Source organism: Mustelus asterias, chromosome 8 (genome assembly GCF_964213995.1).
Source record: "Mustelus asterias chromosome 8, sMusAst1.hap1.1, whole genome shotgun sequence".
Lineage (NCBI taxonomy): Eukaryota > Metazoa > Chordata > Chondrichthyes > Carcharhiniformes > Triakidae > Mustelus > Mustelus asterias.
Genome location: NC_135808.1, coordinates 81,179,628 through 81,185,871, shown reverse-complemented (window position 1 = coordinate 81,185,871; position 6,244 = coordinate 81,179,628). Strand labels below are relative to the sequence as shown.

General features: G+C 42.0%; 1 protein-coding gene across 2 annotated transcripts in view; it reads left to right on the top strand.

Moving 5' to 3' along the window:
- Positions 1-3,517: 3,517 nt before the first annotated feature.
- The window catches only part of LOC144497299 (cytosolic phospholipase A2-like), a 153,810-nt gene continuing 151,083 nt past the window's right edge, over positions 3,518-6,244 (top strand). The window contains exon 1 of one of the 2 annotated variants that reach the window (XM_078218340.1): positions 3,518-3,614. The gene's annotated coding sequence lies outside the window, so the exon portion shown is untranslated. Of the gene's footprint in view, positions 3,615-4,030; positions 4,162-6,244 lie in introns of those variants that run through there. The other variant, XM_078218341.1, reaches the window with a different exon arrangement.

The following is a 6,244-nucleotide window of genomic DNA, read 5'->3' as shown; positions in this document are numbered from 1 at the left end:
GTCCCTGCCCACCCTCAATTCTGATTTTTCTCAAATGATGCCCACATCCCATAAGTGAACAAACTAAAAGTGGAGGCTTTGGCCTCAATCTTCCAAACTTCCTTATAGACAAAGGAATGGTGTCAATGTAATGGAGGGTGCAAATGTTACTCAATTGTTTAAAAAAGAGACGAGGGTTAAAACAGATAACTACAAACCAGTACCAGTCAGTCTAACTTCAGTGGCAAGGAAACCTTTAGAGACAATAATCCAGAACAAAATTAATTGCCACTTGGAGAAAACATAAGTTTGTTAAAGGCAAGTTGTGTTTGACTAACTTGATTAGGATCTCTGAAGTAATGGAAAGGGTTGATAAAGATAGTGTGGTTGATATTGTCAACTTGACTTTAAGAAGATGCATGATAAAGTACCACATAATAAGGCTTGTTGACTAAATGAAAGCCTATCTGATCAAAGGAAGTGGTAGAGTGAATACAAAATTGCCTAACGTACAGAATGGAGTGAATAGAGGCAAATGGCTGTTTTTCAGAATGGACAGAAGCATAAATGGTTGCTCTCCAGGAGCTGGTATTCGGACCATTGCTCTGTTTAATATAGCAAATGACCTGGACATATAGGAAATAATTTTAAAGTTCACAGATGACACACAACTAGGAAAATAAATAGTGGGGAGGACAGGAATAGATTTCAGGAAAATATATTTTAAAATTCATTTATAGGATGTGTGTGTCCCTGGCTGGGTCTGCATTTATTGCCCATCCTGAATTGCCTTTGAACTGAGTGGTTTACTGGGCTATTTTAGTGGATATTTTAAGAGTCGACCATATTGCTGTGGATCAGGAGTTATGTAGGCCAGACCAGCTCAGGATAGCAGATTTCCTTCCCTAAAGGATACCAGTGAACCAGATGGAATTTAAAGCACTGGAAAATTGTTTCATAGTCACCATTAGACTTTTAAATCCAGATTTTTATTGAATTCAAATTCTACCATCTGCCATGGTGGGATTCAAACTTGGGTCATAGAGTCCTTACAGTGCAGAAGGAGGCCATTCAGCCCATCGTGCCTGCATTGACTCTCTGACAGAGCATCTTACCCAGGCCCTTTCCCCCACCCTATCCCCGTAACCCCACACATTTATTATGTCTAATCCATCTCATCCACACATCTTGGAACACTAGGGGATTTTCACAATAAATTCATTACAGCGTTAATGCCAACTAATAAATTTTAAAACTTTTCAGGGGCAATATAGCATGGCCAATCCACCTAACCTACACATCTTTGGAGTGTGGGGGAGGGGGGGGATCTAGAGCACCCGAAGGAAACCCACGCAAACACGGGGAGAACTTGCAAACTCCACACAATCACACAAAGCCAGAATTGAATGGGGTCCCTGACATTGCGAGGCCACTGTGCTAAGCACTGTGCTAAGCACTGTGCCACCATGGTGGAGTGTTTGAACTCAATTCCAAAGTGGTTGGCAAGAAACCCGTCTCTCATAAAATTCAAGCTTGTGTCTCAGAAATTAAAGGCTAATATTATTTCACTGCATTACCCAGAGCCTCCAGTATTTATGTCATGTGATAATACTGATATAATTTTTAGAAGCTGGGTAAATATGGACTACTTTATTACAATGCCCTCTTTAGGATTTTGCCTTCAATGGCCATTGCATATTTCACAGGTAATTGTTGGAAATTTGGGCATTGAACTCTGAAGGCATTGACTGACAGTTCTATGCTCAGAGATATTTTCTGGCAGCTTTTGGCTACTTAAAGTTTAAAGTTTTAAAGTTTAAAGTAAAAGTTTAAAGTTTATTTATTAGTGTCACAAGTAGGCTCACATTAACACTGCAGTGAAATTACTGTGAAAATCTCCTTTCAATGGCTCTTCCCTTTCTGCTGTACTGCAGCCTGTGTAGGGATGAACAGATGATGGTTCCATGGGGTGGGCTCAAAGATGCTTTAAGTTCAGCAAGGTATACTATGGTCTAGAATCAGTCTTATTTGGCTGCATTTCATTGTTTGATGAACATAAGTGTCGTAAGTTAAATGTATCCAATACAATGTATTTAATGTTTACTTTTCATAAACTTGATCTGCAGATTTATAGTTAATTCTAAGCCAGCTAGCCCTTCGAAAACTGAATAGGTGAACGGATCTTCAAAAGGTAAGCACTTGTCTCTTTAAAGCAAAAAATTGACACATGGTGTTTTAATTTTCAGATGATTTAACAATTAACCACTTATCTCTCTGATGGCACAAGTTAATGACTGGGATATGCATCAATATGCCGTGGATGCATTATTTTTCTTCCAACGGTCTCCCTCAGCATCCTTCCCTGATTTTTTCCTTGATGCATCCACTGCCAATGCATTTGTCATTGCAGTTCCCTTTGCAGTTCAGAATCTTGCTTTAAGTTGTCTTGCCCTAGATGCAGACTCTCTTCCTTGTGTTGTGGGCAGAAATTCCTAATCCTGCAGTAATTGTTTGCCACATTAGAAATTCCCTGCCACAGTGTGGCAGTGAGTCAGTGTGTGTGTGTGTGTAGTACCTGTGTGTTTCAGATTTTTGGGCTTTCTGCAGTTACATTATTAAAGTTAAGTACAAGAAATCATTCTCAGAAATAAGCCCTTGTACTTTACAAACTGAGGTATGACCTATATGTGTAATAATCTAACAATGTAGCATTGATTGATGAAATGCATCTTCTAGTGTTCACCTATTTAGTTTTCTAAGGACTAGTGTCTTAGAATTAGCTGTAAATCTACAGATCAAGTTTATGAAAAGTAAACATCAAATACATTAATATCTACATTCAGTATTATTCTTTGCTCTTAGCTCTGACTAAGGGTCATCTAGACTCGAAACGTTGGCTCTAATCTCTCCCCACAGATGCTGTCAGACCTGCTGAGATTTTCCAGCATTTTCTGTTTTGTTTCAGTACTATTCAGTTTATTTTACCCGAGTTCACTATGTGTCTTCCCCTTATTCAGTACAATGCCCAGTGACCATTCTGCTGCTAGTTAAGCATGCTATCGTGAATGGGTACATCAGTGTGGATGTGGGTGAGAATATAGATTGAAATAAACATGCCTCTGGATCTAACTTATTGCCGTGGGATAACGCAGAATGCGCAAATAAGTACACACGAGCGAGAATGGTGGTGACAGGAATGGCGAGGCAGTGCGATGTTAAGTGGTAGATTAAAGTGAGTTCACGCTAATCAATAAAACGTTAATAATGCGGAACAACTGCAAAATAAACTAAATATGTCATGTTATAGGGTTGCTGAGCACTCATGTACACTTTGAAGGGTGAATGTGTTGGAGAATGAAAAGTTCAACCACTGCAACACACCCCGGCCACAAAAGAAAACCCACCATAAAGAAAGCGGTGCGAGCTCTTTCAGGGTGAGCCCCTTTCAGCACAGGACTGGAGCTGTGTGGATTGCCTCGGGCAGGCTTTCTCTGCCCTGGTATGTGTGGAAGCGCCGCCTTCCAACAGGCTGTGTAATATCCGCTTGAGTTCTCATCTTCTCTATTTTGTTCTCACTTTTAAACGCTCGGAAAGAATGACCAGAAGACCTGGGGGGGAAGCAGCCACGGCAAGAGGTAAAATAAATTCCATTGCTTGGGTTTGGGGGGGTAGGTAGATGGTCAAAGTGTGTGAGAGGAGGAGGAAAAACGGAGTTGGTTTAGTTTTAAAGTTTGCGGTGCTATGGCTTTACTTTTGTTCAGGGGTGAGAAAGAGAGAAGGGGAAAGGCTATCGCTTTCTGAAAGTGACAGGTTGATTCTATGTGGCTGTATTGGACAGCAGACTTCCACTGACTGTGGAGCAGCTGGAGGGAGAGACATAGAGCCCAGTTTACACTTGCCTGGAGAGACATGGAGCCCAGTCTGCACCGAGCGTTATGTCTCTGCCTTCCTGCCCCGTTCCTAGCAGGAACTGCTGCTGCTTTTCATGTGACTCGCTGCATTTCTGCTGCCTTCCCGCCGACCATTCACTTCGTTCCTGAACTCGGGGAATGGGAGTTACTTTGTGCGGAATGTGGAAATGCAAAGGAGGTTCACAGACCCTGAAGAAGAAGAAACGGAATTTGTACCAACAAAAAAAACCCACCCACCTTGGAATGATTTGAGTTTCTCATCCATTTGAAGGTGTTTACTATTCCGCGTGGAACCAAGAGCAAATAGTTAAATGTCGCATCCGGGCAGTGCAAAAACTTTCTACAAAACGAGAAGCGGAATGAAAGGATTGTTTTAATTAGGGCTTAATATTACAAATCCGATTCGAAAACTTTTAATTAGCAGTAAGAAACTTAATTCCATGTGTGAATCTACAGACTTATTAATATTAAAAAACAGTATTAAATGTCACTTAATTACAACACATTCTTATTTTATAATGACTCTTTAAGGGGTAACTAGATGCTATTTATCTTACGTCATACTGACTATGGAAAATACAGGTTGTAAAATATTTTTTATCCTGCCAACAATGGATTCTGTTACCGCTTCTCCTTCCTACAGTGCATGCTAGATTTTTAAAAATATTCTTTCATGGGATTTGGGTGTTGCTTGCAAGGCCAGCATTTGTTGTCCAATAGTAACCCTTGAGAAGGTGGTGGTGAACTGCAGTCCAAGTGGTATAGTTACAACCACAGTGCTGTTAGGGAGGGGATTACAAGCTTTTAACCCAGTGACAGTGAAGGAACAGCAAAATGGTTCCAAATTAGGATGGTGCATGGTTTGGAGGGGACTTTCAGGTGGTGCTGCCCATGTGCTTCTCAGTGGGGGGTACCAGAGAAAGTTGCTTCAGTACGTCTTGTATAAGCTGCATACTGCAGCCACTGTACACTGGTGGTGGATGGAGTGAGCAGTTATGCTGACAGGTGGGGTGTCTATTAAACAGGAGGATTTGTCCTGGGTGGTCTTGAGCTTCTTGAGTGTTCGTGAAGCTGCACCATCCAGATAAATGGAGATTATTCCACCAGGCACCAATTTGCGCCTTATAGATTGTGAACAGGTTTGGTGAGTCAAGCGGTGAGTTACTCATCATTGATCTGCTCTTGTAATTACACTATTTATACAGCAGGTCCAGTTCAATTTCTGGTCAATGGTAACGCCCAGGATATTGATCACAGGGGGTTCCTTGATGGTATTGCTATTAAATGTCATGGGGAGATGGTTAGATTCTCTCTTGTTGCAGATGGTCATTACCTGGCACTTGTGTGGTGTGAAAGTTGCTTAGCAGTGGTCAGCCCAAGTCTGAATGTTGTTCATGCTTTGTTGTATTGGACATGGCCTGCTTCAGTATTTGAGATGTTGTAAATGGTGCTGAACATGTGTGGAGGGCGGCACGGTAGCACAGTGGTTAGCACTGCTGCTTCACAGCTCCAGGGACCTGGGTTCGATTCCCGGCTCGGGTCACTGTCTGTGTGGAGTTTGCACATTCTCCTCGTGTCTGCGTGGGTTTCCTCCGGGTGCTCCGGTTTCCTCCCACAGTCGAAAGATGTGCGGGTTAGGTTGATTGGCCATGCTAAAATTGCCCCTTAGTGTCCTGGGATGCGTAGATTAGAGGGATTAGTGGGTAAAATATGTAGGGATATGGGGGTAGGGCCTGGGTGGGATTGTGGTTGGTGCAGACTCGATGGGCCGAATGGCCTCTTTCTGTACTGTAGGGTTTCTATGATTTCTATGTCCTTTATGATGGAGGGAAGGTGATAGATAATGCAGCTGAAGATGTTTGGGCCTAGGACACTATCCTGAGAAACTCCCGCAGTGGTGTCCTGGAATTGAGATGATTGGCCTCCAACAAGCTGAACCTTTTTCCTTTCTGCTAGGCATAGCTAGAACCAATGGAAAGTTTTCACTCTGATTTCCATTAACTTCAATTTTGTTATTGACGATTTGATTTATTAGTGTCACATGTATTAGCATACAGTGAAAAGTATTGTTTCTTGTGTGCTATACAGACAAAGCATCTCGTTCATCGAGAAGGAAACCAGAGAGTGCAGAATGTAGTGTTACAGTCATAGCTAGGGTGTAGAGAAAGATCAACTTAATGCAAGATAGGTCCATTCAAAAGATTGATGGTAGCAGGGAAGAAACTGTTCTTGAGTCGGTTAGTCCGTGAACTCAGACTTTTGTATCTTTTTCCCGATGGAAGAAGTGGAAGAGAGTATTTTTCCCGATGGAAGAGAGTACGTCTGGGGTGCGTGGAGTCCTATGCTACACTCAG